Raw genomic sequence first — 12,648 nt, forward strand, 5'->3', positions numbered from 1 at the left:
ATTCGGTGTCTCGTTGTGATCGAAGCTCCCGTAACAGCAAAAAGACCACAGGTGGTAGGGCGTTACTCGCCGTAAGGTCCAAATTCAAGGCTTTGCTAATCGATGATGAATCTTGGCATAATCTTGAGCTGGTGTGGTCCTGTATTGAAATCGACGACCGGAAGCTTAACGTTGGCGTACAATATTTGCCTCCTGATCGTTCAAGAGATGTTACCGAAGCTGACACATTCTCACGCTGCATCTCTAAAATAAGCTCTTTCTATACTCCAGAAGATGACGTATTGGTCTTAGGTGATTTCAATATGCCAAGTTTAAAGTGATAGCCAGTAAGCCAAGATAGCTTTCAGTATCCAGATCCAGAGCGCTCTACTCTTTCCACTCCTTCGAACATTATTCTAGACTCTTTGCAGCTACTTTACGTCAGATCAACAGTGTTGTAAACGAGAACGGCTGGATGCTTGATCTTTGTTTCGCCAATGATTGGTAACGTTTCCCAACTAGTTAAAGTAGTCATCACCCGGCTTTATTGGTTACACTCGATATCTCTAGATTGTGTACTCCCGCTGATAAACTCACACCCTTTCACCTGGAAAACAGGAATGCCGATTTCGAAATCATTTCTCGCGTACTGGCCACCATAGACTGGGAATCCGAGCTAGAACTAGTAAACCCTAATGAAGCAGCTGAAACTTTCTCGCACATCCATAACTACGTTATCAACCGTCATGTGCCGAAACGCACCGCCAATGCTAATCCTCGGACTCCATGGGCTACAGCAGCTTTACGACTACTGAAAGCGACAAAAAGGCGTGCCCTTCAAAAAAACAACATCCACAAATCTGCGCATACCAAAGAAGAATATCGCAAACTCAACTCCGCCTGTAAAAAAAGCCATTCAAAGTTGCTATCAAAACCATCTTAGCCGGATTCAGCAAAACCTCAAGACTAGCTCAAAATCCTTCTGGAATCACGTCAAGATTCAGCGGAATGAACCTGGAACACCGTCCTGCATGTTCCTGGATGCCATCATGGGGAACTTTGACTCCGGAATCTGCGATCTCTTTGCCAATAAATTCTCGAGCATCTTTTATACATCTTTAATAACCGACGATCAACTGGATTGTGCTATCAGGAGTGTTTTACCACTGGGCTTTTCTTTAAACGGTATTTCAGTCTAAGCTCAAAAACTTGTCCTCTACGGGCGCGAGTGGGATACCAGCTACCTTCTTGAAGCGTGTTATGCCTTTTTTGCTGACTCCAGTCAGGTTTTCTTCGAAGCTTCGTTTAAACAGGCCCACTTCCCCTCACTGTGCAAAGAAGCTTACATGTTCCCGGTTCATAAAAAGTGTTGTGGCCATGAAAAGCCATTAGACTGTACTCGGGAGGACACTTGGCAAAACTACCACTGCTTGCCCTTTCCCCCTCAGGGATTAGACTTTGACAACTCCGCCCCTGGTGGTTGCCAAACAGTGGAGGCAGGTTCGCAGACAGTCTGCTTGGAGGCCAAGGCCGGGACAATGCGAGCGCTCTGGAAAACTACCACTGATGGTCCGCTCCCCTCGTGGGATTGAACCTTAAGAGACAACCACGCATGGTTGTCCCATCAGTGAAGACAGGTCCTCATGACACTGCCTGGCGACCAAGTTCGGGGGGATCTCGATCGCCTGATTGACCGAGATCCAAACTCTTTCGAATGGGGTTGGGCTCTGAAAAGAGTCGATTGTAGCAGAAGGACCCGGGAACAAGTCGTCGGAACAAGGCAGGGAAGAAGATCTATTTATTCTCTATTTACTTATTTTCTAATACATACACTTTATATACCTATACACTTTTTCATCGTTCCATCTTGACGGTTTGGCGGTTTGCTAACGACTGACTTCAGGCGCATCGAAGAATGCACCCTTAGATAGGCTGACGAGAAAGCACACAAACACGTGCTGGTGCCAGATGAAAATGCCTAGAACTCTCCAGGCACATACATCCCGCTTTCAGTGAGAGCAACCGTCTTGCCCTCTCAGTGCGGTACTCTCGAGTATTCCCTCTATCGCTCTCTCCACTTCAGTCGACTGACAGTGATGCCAACTGTTTTTCAGAAATATCTGGAAGAATTTGAAAAAATATCTGGAAAAGTCTGGATGGCAAACTTTATACCTAGGTGTTTTTTTGTTTTTGGTCGCCAGATCGCAATATTGCAGTCTGGGGAATAGCACTCATTACTTCATAATCATCATAATTTCTATACACTATCAATGCCTGAGATTATTGTGGTGATGTCGGCGGTACTACATTTTATGCGTTACTTCCTGTTTACTATCATCTTCGTGGCATTCCTCACTCTTCAATTACCATTTCGAATCATTTTCTGTCATTTTGCAACGAAAAGTTTGAATTTTCTAGTCGAAACTCAAAAGTCTGGAAATGTCTGGTAGAAATGAAACTCGAAAAAACGGTATTCACCTACCAAAGTGGAGTCAATTAACATACATATTTTCAACTTCTGCATAAAGCGATAAGAGTATAAGATTTGGACGATATTCGACACCATATTCATACATACTGAAAGAATGCAAGAGAACACATTTTTTTTTCTCTCAACGCATGCGAACCGTTGCCAGCGACAATATTTGCTGCCTCTGTCATTGGGCAATTCTTGCAAATACACCATCTGATTTTAAGAAAACTGGTTGCAGTGATGGTCGCAGAGAGAACAACAAAGCTGTTCTCTCACTTGGCCCACGTGGGAGAAAAAATGGGACAAAATCGTCTTCAAAATCTGCAAACATGGCGGACTTTATCATATCCGATTTTAACCATTTAATCCGACTTCGAGTAACGATTTTTACGACCTTTTTCTTGCGTAAGTTGGAATTACGATTCGCAGTAACGTTTTAAATCACTTGAGTAATCATTTTAAATGCGATTTATGTTCGCTAAGAAAGCACTTATGGTCAGGCATGTAAATAGCACAACCCATCGTTTAACTGCTGATCTTTCCACCTTAGCCAAGTATGGCCCGAAATAGTCGATTCCCAAATAAGTAAAGGGGCGCAGAAAGGGAGTGATTCTCACTCTGGGAAGTAGACCCATTTTTGGTGCTGCAAGCACTGGCTTGTACACCCGACACCACATGCAGTTCTTCTCGGCCAGTTGCACTTGTACTCGTAGTCAAGGAATTCGAAACCTCTGTCGAATTCCGTTGGTCGTTATTCGCATGATGGTGTTTCCGATGAATCCAGTCCAGTAACAAAACGGTGATCCGATGATTTTTGGGAAGTATTATAGGGTACTTTGCGTCATAGGGTAACCAATCATCCGCTTCTAAACGCGCACTTACTTTCAAGACGCCTGCTTCATCCAGAAAGGCGTTGTAGCTTGCTATCGGACTTGATTTACTAATTCATTCCAACGAGACGTTTCTGTTATAATTCAAAACTGCAATTTCTTCTTTGAACTCAGCTTGTGCTACTTTCCACAAAGTTTGCGTCGCCTTTCTTAGATGTTCACATGTCAATTTTTTCGACTCCACTTTCCTGGAATTGATGAGGCAATGGACGTAGTCTGTAGCACGTAAGTAGCAGCCTTTCCATTTGGAAAAGGGAGTGATCGACGATCAGTTTTGATAAAACGTGTGTAAAGATACGAAATGAATGCATCTCCTCGATGGTTTCTATTACCCCACGATCTTTAGGCTATTCTTCTTGTTCATCGTAAAGAAAACTTGGGGCTCTAGACAAACGGCCTTCCAGTTCAAACGACGTTCCTTTTACCCATTTCGTTGCGTCGTCAGCGACATTGAGGTGAGTTGTAACCCATCTCCACCATGCGAGGCGGTTCCAGAATTTCGTTAATTCGGTGTCCCATAAACAAGCTATATTTCCGTAGATCTGACCTGATCGAAGCAAGGACCGTTGAACAGTCTTTCCAGAAAAAGGTCTGCTTGATCTCCAGTGAATGCACTGATTCAATAGTTTTTCTAATCCGAACACCTAAAACCGCCGCAAGTAATTCCAAACGTGAGATGGATAACAGTTTCAGCAGGGCAACTTACACACCAAACTACACCACAATCCACAATTCGAAAAAATGCAAGTATTGCATACGCCTGCTCACTAGCGTCCACAAAAATATGAAGTTGCAGGCTCTGGAAACTGTCTCTGCGATACCCAGGGAAGTAACATCGATGTATATGGACCATTTCTATTTTCCTCAAAAACTTTACCCAAAGCTTGAAACGCTCCAAATTTTCTGGGGTAATCTGTTCGTCCCATCCGGTTTTCGATCTCCAAACTTCTTGTAAAAGTAATTTACCATGAATTACAAAATTTAAACCCATGCCGTGCGGGTCATAAATACTCATCAGCGGTCGTTTTGTGGGAACCACACCACCCAAGACCAAATCAATTACTTCTTTACGAAATACCAGTGGGAATGAGAAGGTATCCGTTATCGGGTACCAAACAATTCCAAGAAGACGTTCCTCTACTACTTCTCCAGACTCACCATCAAATAGTAAAGCTTTAAAACTAGCAGGGTTCACTTCACCTAGTTTCTCCAGAAATAATTTAGAGCTTGACAATCAGTTAACTTTTTGGAATCCCCCGTTGGCATGGACCTTCGACACCTTCTCGACTAACTCCATCGCCTCCTCTGGTGTATCAACGCTTTGAAGATAATCGTCAACGTAAATAGTGTGAATCTATGATCGCTGCTGCTACTTTAGGGTATTTGTCTGCATGTCCGGCTGCATACAAATACATTTTCACATACTGGGAATGTGCAGGTGAGAATGTGGCACCGAATATAGCAACGTTGGCTACCATCGTCTGGATAACTTAGTCTGGAGTGTCCCGCCACAGGAAAATCTGGGGGGAGTGATCTTCCTTCCGCACAGTCATTGGTGGAACATCTCTCTGATGTTACCTGAAGCTGTTCAGCAGGTTATTCAGTGAATCTCCCTCGAAATTAGACGAAGTTTTCCCTGCTTGTTCTTGTTCAGTACAATTCCAAGTGGCAGGTACCATGTCCGTCGGATATCGAAGGATTGGATTTCTGCTTCCGAATCCTGATGTGCGCATCCCTCTTGCTGATATGCTAATATTTGTTGTCGAACTGACTTGTACAAAGCTGGATTCTGATGGAGCCGTTTTTCCAATCATTTGAATAGTTTTTCAGCCATAGGCTTACTATCTGGAAACTCCACGTAATCATATTCCAATTTATGTTCTGTTCGAATATCATCAGCTCATTTTCTCTCTGGAGCCACCGTTATTATAATAAACATACATTTTTAGTCGTTATAAAGGGCGAACACGAAATTATTGCGACACAGTCAACAGGGCATAATTTGTCTGCCATTGGGTAAAAATCAACCAAATTTGGTCCACTGATGTGTATTGGTTACATTCTGTCAAACTCGAAGTCGTGTTTTTCGATTCAACAAAAATGGAGGTGAACCAACGCGAGTCGAAAGAACAAATTCTTTCCATACACCTAGAATTTCCTGACCTTTCGCACCGGCAGTTGAGAAACATGTTGAACATTCACCAACTAAACCGTCTCCAGAGTGTTGAAGCAGTTCCAGGAGTGGTTGATGTTGGACCACGGCAAAGGAGCTGAAAGATAACGTTTCAAGCCGTGATTTGGCTAGAAATATCTGCATGTCGCAGAGCTACGTCCAGATTTGCAAAGAAAAGAGCTGGACTACATACATACAAGGTACAGAACTTCCCAAACCGCGAAGAGCGACAGCAATCGACGGCTAAAGCTCGGGAATAAGAGCTCTACGAGAAGATACTAACAAAATATGACTGCTTTGTGATGGACGACAAAACGTATATGAAAGCCGATTTTAAGCAAATTTTGAAGTTGGAGTTTTTCACCGGCAAGAGCGAATTCGATGTGGACGACAAATTAAAAAAAGATAAAATGTCTTTGTTCTCCTCTAAATATCTCGTTTGGCAGGCCATCTGCTCTTGCGGACTGAGGAGTGAGCCCTACGTGGCAAAAGGCACATTAAATGGCGAGATCTACAAATCTGAGTGCCTTGAGGAGCGCTTTTTGTCGTTCTTGCAGCAGTATGACAAAGCTCCGCTATTTTGGCCAGATTTTGCATCATCCCAGTAGATATTCTAAAAGTGTCCTGGAGTGATATGAGATGAATTCTATCCATTTTGTTCCAAAGGACATGACCCCACAAAACTGTCCGGAGCTGCGCCCAGTGAAGTAGTACTGAGCAATAATGAAGCGGGAACTTCGGAAGAGCAAGAAGATAGTCAAAGATAATAAGGACATATTAAGAAAATGGAGAAAAAAAACTGAGAAACTGGTACCGGAAGACACTGTAAAGACTTTAATGGAGGGCATCAAGCGATAATGCGTTCAATTTAACACTCAGAGCTCCATCGACTAATTTTTTTTTTATTTTTGAAGTAAATATATGTATTGAATTTGCCTAAAATTTTGGTTTGATTCTAATCATTATAAGAAAATTGCCATGACATTTTCGGTGTCGCAATAATTTCGTGTTCGCCCTTTACACTTGAAATAAAGTCGTACAATTAACTTCAACGAAGTACCAGTGAATTTATAAACACAATAATATAAAAATTATTAAATGATCAGAAATTTTTCAAAAATCCTTAAACCTCGACTGCCTTTTATCCCACAGTCCTTTCAGTCACGCAAATTCCTACTAGACTGTTTGGGCAATAAAAACTCGAAAGGTATGAGAATTGCAGCTCAGCCCGGCTCCCAGCTGCTGTCGGGTGGGTGGGTCTTTCCTGTGTCTGTTTCGGAAAGGCTCCAAAACCTCCATCAGCCGGCAACAATTGTTCAGGATAGTACCGCGAGCAAGCAAACTGACCGACTGGGACGGAGAAGGACGAACGAATCGGCCGGTCTGTTCCAAGCATCTCGTGCACCGAACAGCTTCGTGATAAGGCACAGAGAGAAGGGAAAATTAGATAAATTTTGCAGTAATTAAACCCCAAAATAGGTATAATCCTAATTAATTTATTCAAATTAAAAAAACAGCGCCCGGGGTGGGAGGAAACGATCTGGGTTGGTATTTCTGTGTATTTCTTTTTTTTTTTGTTGGTCTTCTTCTGGCCTCATCACAGCACAAGCAATGGGCAGTGAGGGATAAAAGTGGCAAGTGCTTAATCGGGTATCAACCGCCTGTGGCAAGAGGATGTCCTGGACAAGGCAGGACGATGATGGTATGAGAGGAGCATGACCGTGATGAGGTAAGGAGCAAGGTAAAATGAAACCGTAAAAAACTGTATCCATGTACCGAAACAAAGACCAACTCTTCACCGGCAAAAGGTGAGGCGTGCCAAAGAAAGTATGGTTAAATACGATTAAGAAGCATCGCGAGAAGCAAAAAATCGAGCAAAAGGAAAAGAAAGGGCCAGCAATCGAGGGAGAAAGAAAGGACTCACCTTTGGAATAATCCTTTTAAGTTAATTATATCCTTAATTATTCTGATAATATCGCGTAATCTGCAAAACGGACAAGGAGTGCAAGGAGCAACAAAAAACCAGATGAACCTATGAAAAAGTGGGCAGAAAGTTAGTCAATTTGATAAGGCTAGGATATCTGCCAAATTCTGAAAACTTGAGCAGAATGATTGGACCTCGAGTTAATTAGACGATTAATCCTACTAATCTTCAATGGCGTAAATAGGTGTATTTAAATCATTCAATTATTATGGTACTGTCATTTCTGTTGTTTTGGAATTAGTTTTGGAGGACAAAGGAAAACCAAAATTTTTTTAAAAAATTTTTTAGTTCAAAAAACACACTCAAAACTCTTTGAAGCTTAAATTTTCTGAAAACCTTGCAGTAACTTGCCCGCATTTTGAATGAGATTGTCTAAAAAAGGACATCATTGAGTGAGCTCATTACTTTTATGGAAATTGAGACGATGTTACGTCAATTTTAATAAACTAATTCGAAACAAATAAATTATTGAACTCAAAATGTATTATGAAATAACTTTCTGTTTCGTCTGTTAAGTCACACACGTTCGATTTATTTACAATTCAAACTTCTAATATTTTTTTTTCAGACAAGGTTTTTGAAGCCAATTGTCAATTTTGTAATTTTTGTAATTTTTGTAATTTTTGTAATTTTTGTAATTTTTGTAATTTTTGTAATTTTTGTAATTTTTGTAATTTTTGTAATTTTTGTAATTTTTGTAATTTTTGTAATTTTTGTAATTTTTGTAATTTTTGTAATTTTTGTAATTTTTGTAATTTTTGTAATTTTTGTAATTTTTGTAATTTTTGTAATTTTTGTAATTTTTGTAATTTTTGTCATTTTTGTCATTTTAGTCATTTTTGTCATTTTTGTCATTTTTTGCCATTTTTGTCATTTTTGTCATTTTTGTCATTTTCGTCATTTTTGTCATTTTTGTCATTTTTGTCATTTTTGTCATTTTTGTCATTTTTGTCATTTTTGTCATTTTTGTCATTTTTGTCATTTTTGTCATTTTTGTCATTTTTGTCATTTTTGTCATTTTTGTCATTTTTGTCATTTTTGTCATTTTTGTCATTTTTGTCATTTTTGTCATTTTTGTCATTTTTGTCATTTTTGTCATTTTTGTCATTTTTGTCATTTTTGTCATTTTTGTCATTTTTGTCATTTTTGTCATTTTTGTCATTTTTGTCATTTTTGTCATTTTTGTCATTTTTGTCATTTTTGTCATTTTTGTCATTTTTGTCATTTTTGTCTTTTTTGTCATTTTTGTCATTTTTGTCATTTTTGTCATTTTTGTCATTTTTGTCATTTTTGTCATTTTTGTCATTTTTGTCATTTTTGTCATTTTTGTCATTTTTGTCATTTTTGTCATTTTTGGCATTTTTGTCATTTTTGTCATTTTTGTCATTTTTGTCATTTTTGTCTTTTTTGTCATTTTTGTCATTTTTGTCATTTTCGTCATTTTTGTCATTTTTGTCATTTTTGTCATTTTTGTCATTTTTGTCATTTTTGTCATTTTTGTCATTTTTGTCATTTTTGTCATTTTTGTCATTTTTGTCATTTTTGTCATTTTTGTCATTTTTGTCATTTTTGTCACTTTTGTCATTTTTGTCATTTTTGTCATTTTTGTCATTTTTGTCATTTTTGTCATTTTTGTCATTTTTGTCATTTTTGTCATTTTTGTCATTTTTGTCATTTTTGTCATTTTTGTCATTTTTGTCATTTTTGTCATTTTTGTCATTTTTGTCATTTTTGTCATTTTTGTCATTTTTGTCATTTTTGTCATTTTTGTCATTTTTGTCATTTTTGTCATTTTTGTCATTTTTGTCATTTTTGTCATTTTTGTCATTTTTGTCATTTTTGTCATTTTTGTAATTTTTGTCATTTTTGTCATTTTTGTCATTTTTGTCATTTTTGTCATTTTTGTCATTTTTGTCATTTTTGTCATTTTTGTCATTTTTGTCATTTTTGTCATTTTTGTCATTTTTGTCATTTTTGTCATTTTTGTCATTTTTGTCATTTTTGTCATTTTTGTCAGTTTTGTCAGTTTTGTCATTTTTGTCATTTTTGTCATTTTTGTCATTTTTGTCATTTTTGTCATTTTTGTCATTTTTGTCATTTTTGTCATTTTTGTCATTTTTGTCATTTTTGTCATTTTTGTCATTTTTGTCATTTTTGTCATTTTTGTCATTTTTGTCTTTTTTGTCATTTTTGTCATTTTTGTCATTTTCGTCATTTTTGTCATTTTTGTCATTTTTGTCATTTTTGTCATTTTTGTCATTTTTGTCATTTTTGTCATTTTTGTCATTTTTGTCATTTTTGTCATTTTTGTCATTTTTGTCATTTTTGTCATTTTTGTCACTTTTGTCATTTTTGTCATTTTTGTCATTTTTGTCATTTTTGTCATTTTTGTCATTTTTGTCATTTTTGTCATTTTTGTCATTTTTGTCATTTTTGTCATTTTTGTCATTTTTGTCATTTTTGTCATTTTTGTCATTTTTGTCAGTTTTGTCATTTTTGTCATTTTTGTCATTTTTGTCATTTTTGTCATTTTTGTCATTTTTGTCATTTTTGTCATTTTTGTCTTTTTTGTCATTTTCGTCATTTTTGTCATTTTTGTCATTTTTGTCATTTTTGTCATTTTTGTCATTTTTGTCATTTTTGTCATTTTTGTCATTTTTGTCATTTTTGTCATTTTTGTCATTTTTGTCATTTTTGTCTTTTCAGACAGGTTTATCATTGTTTGTCATTTCGTTTCATTCAAAATCGTGATGTTTAAAAAAAAAATTAAATAGTTTCGTGAAATCATCAGTGATTCGTGCATGATTTTGCTACGGAAAATATTTACAGTTCGATACAGCTAAAAGCCCATATGAATTAGTGTTTCATCATGAATGAATTAATTCTACCATCCGAGGAAACAATCGTCATCGGTAATGAATAGGCGGTTCTCCTTCAGACTCGGTGCCGCATTGTGAGGAATGATTTATGTACCATCGCCAATTAAGCGTCCTGCCACAAACGTCCTCAAGCGACTCAACTCTTGGATCCCCATTCTTCAGGTTCCTTACTTTCTCACGTTCGTCATCAAATGCCTCTTGTTTCTTCTTCTCTTTTGCGTTCTTCTACCGTTCCTTGATCTTCATCCCCACAAAATGACCGCGGCCTGTGCCCCGCTAATGACCGGTTCTTAGCCAAACAAGCAATCGGCAACCAAACAGCTATTCGTCCGTCGTCTTCGGTTGATGGCGGTTCTTCGCCTGGTAATGAAGACAAGAAAGTCTCTCACACCCCCAAGCAAGAAGCAGCAGCAGCAACGGTTTCTCAGGTCATTTCATTTGGCATACATTGTCGAACACACAATCGGAGAACGTGTGCCGCAACCCTCGACACGCAATGTCCTCCAGTAGTGCTTGGCCTGTCCATGGTTGATTCACCGGGAATCCGAGGACATAGACGGAAACCCAGAAGGACGAAGTGACAAGGGGCTCACTTAATGATAGCCTCGGCTGGAGCAGAAACGTGCATCGTCGTTTATTGGCCACGTTTGGCCGATTCTGAAGAAAGAGAGAGACCTTTTGTGCCCCCTAAAGTACATTTGTGTAGTTGTGGGTGGATGTAGTTAAGTGAGTGAAGTTCCACAGAAGAATGCTGCTGCAGAGGATTTGGCCGTCGATGATGGCGCCCTCATCGTCAACAGCCAACAGCGAGCTCCATTCCTAATTAATGAGCTGTAATTTGTAGCTTGCGTTTTCCACCGGATCTATGATTTATATATGAAGAAGGGGAAATGTACCGTATCGCGCCAAGGAGAGTGTAGTCCGGTTCTGCCCCGAAGTGTATTTGGATGTTTGAAATATCTCAATCAGATGATTTTATATTTTCTATGTATAATTTCATAAAAAAATTGATTTGAACAAAAATCTGATATCACATCAATAAAACACTGACTTCTACTTTTTTTCAAAAGGCTTTGTTACTTATTAGAAAGTTAACATTCGTCAAAAAACTGTGGATATTTTGCATTCACAGCACTTTGAACAATTCAGATATCAACTAAACAATGAAATGACATAACCAAATAATATTCTAAAAGGCGAACACAAAATGATTGCGACACATTCAATAGGGTATAACTTTTTTACCATTTTGTAAAAATCAACCAAATTTTGCACACTTTCTCATTGATGTGTATTGTTTACTTGCTGTCAAACTCGAAGTCTTGTTTTTCGATTCATCGAGAATGGAGGTGAACCAACGCGAATCGAGAGAACAAATTCCATACACCTGGAATTTCCTGACCTGTTACACCGGAAGTTGGGAAAAATTGAGAAATTGCACCAATCAACCGTCCCCAGAGTGTTGAAGCGGTTCCTGGGGCGGTTGACGTTGGACCACGGCAAAGGAGCTGGAAGAAAACCGGGACCGGAGAACAAAAAGACGGAGGGAAAAGTGGAGCGGATGTCTAAAGCCGTGATTTGGCTAAAAAGATCGGCATGAGCTACACACCAAAAATTTTCTAAAATTATACGAGACAGAAACGCTTCAACACCTAACAATTTTATTACATAATCCAGATCTAATTTTACATCATCTTGAATCGAAACAACACACATATTAGGTCAAGAGAGTTAAAATTCAACCTAAAACTTAAAATTATGTCTTGCATGATATAAAGTTGTGTTCATCAAAACACGATTTTAAAGTTAAATATGATAGTGTGTAAAAGATGACAGTTTGACTCTTTATTTTGTTCTCAACATTGTTAACGTTTTTCGGATTTATCGGAAGTGCGAGCGTTGGATTGGAGCTACCCTTAGAATCTGTGCTTTCCGGTACCGTTAACCCTCCTGGTGGTCAAGTATTCTCTCCTGGTGGTCAAGTATTCCGAATACAATATCATTTTCATACTAACGGTTGAAAGATCCGCATGTTTGCGACTTAGACATTAATAATTGATACGGGAAAAAGTTGCGGAGATCATAGGATCAACATCTGCCAAAGAAATCGGTGAGAGTGCCGAATGATCTGATGAACCCGTAATTCTACGACGCACACAGGGGTAAATGAACCTAATAAGCGATCAAAATTATTTGCGGACAAACGGTAAACGATAGACATTTGATGTCTTCGCAACATTTTTATATTTTTTGATGATCTATCAAATTCT

The sequence above is a fragment of the Uranotaenia lowii genome, chromosome 2, assembly GCF_029784155.1.
Source record: "Uranotaenia lowii strain MFRU-FL chromosome 2, ASM2978415v1, whole genome shotgun sequence".
Taxonomy (NCBI): domain Eukaryota; kingdom Metazoa; phylum Arthropoda; class Insecta; order Diptera; family Culicidae; genus Uranotaenia; species Uranotaenia lowii.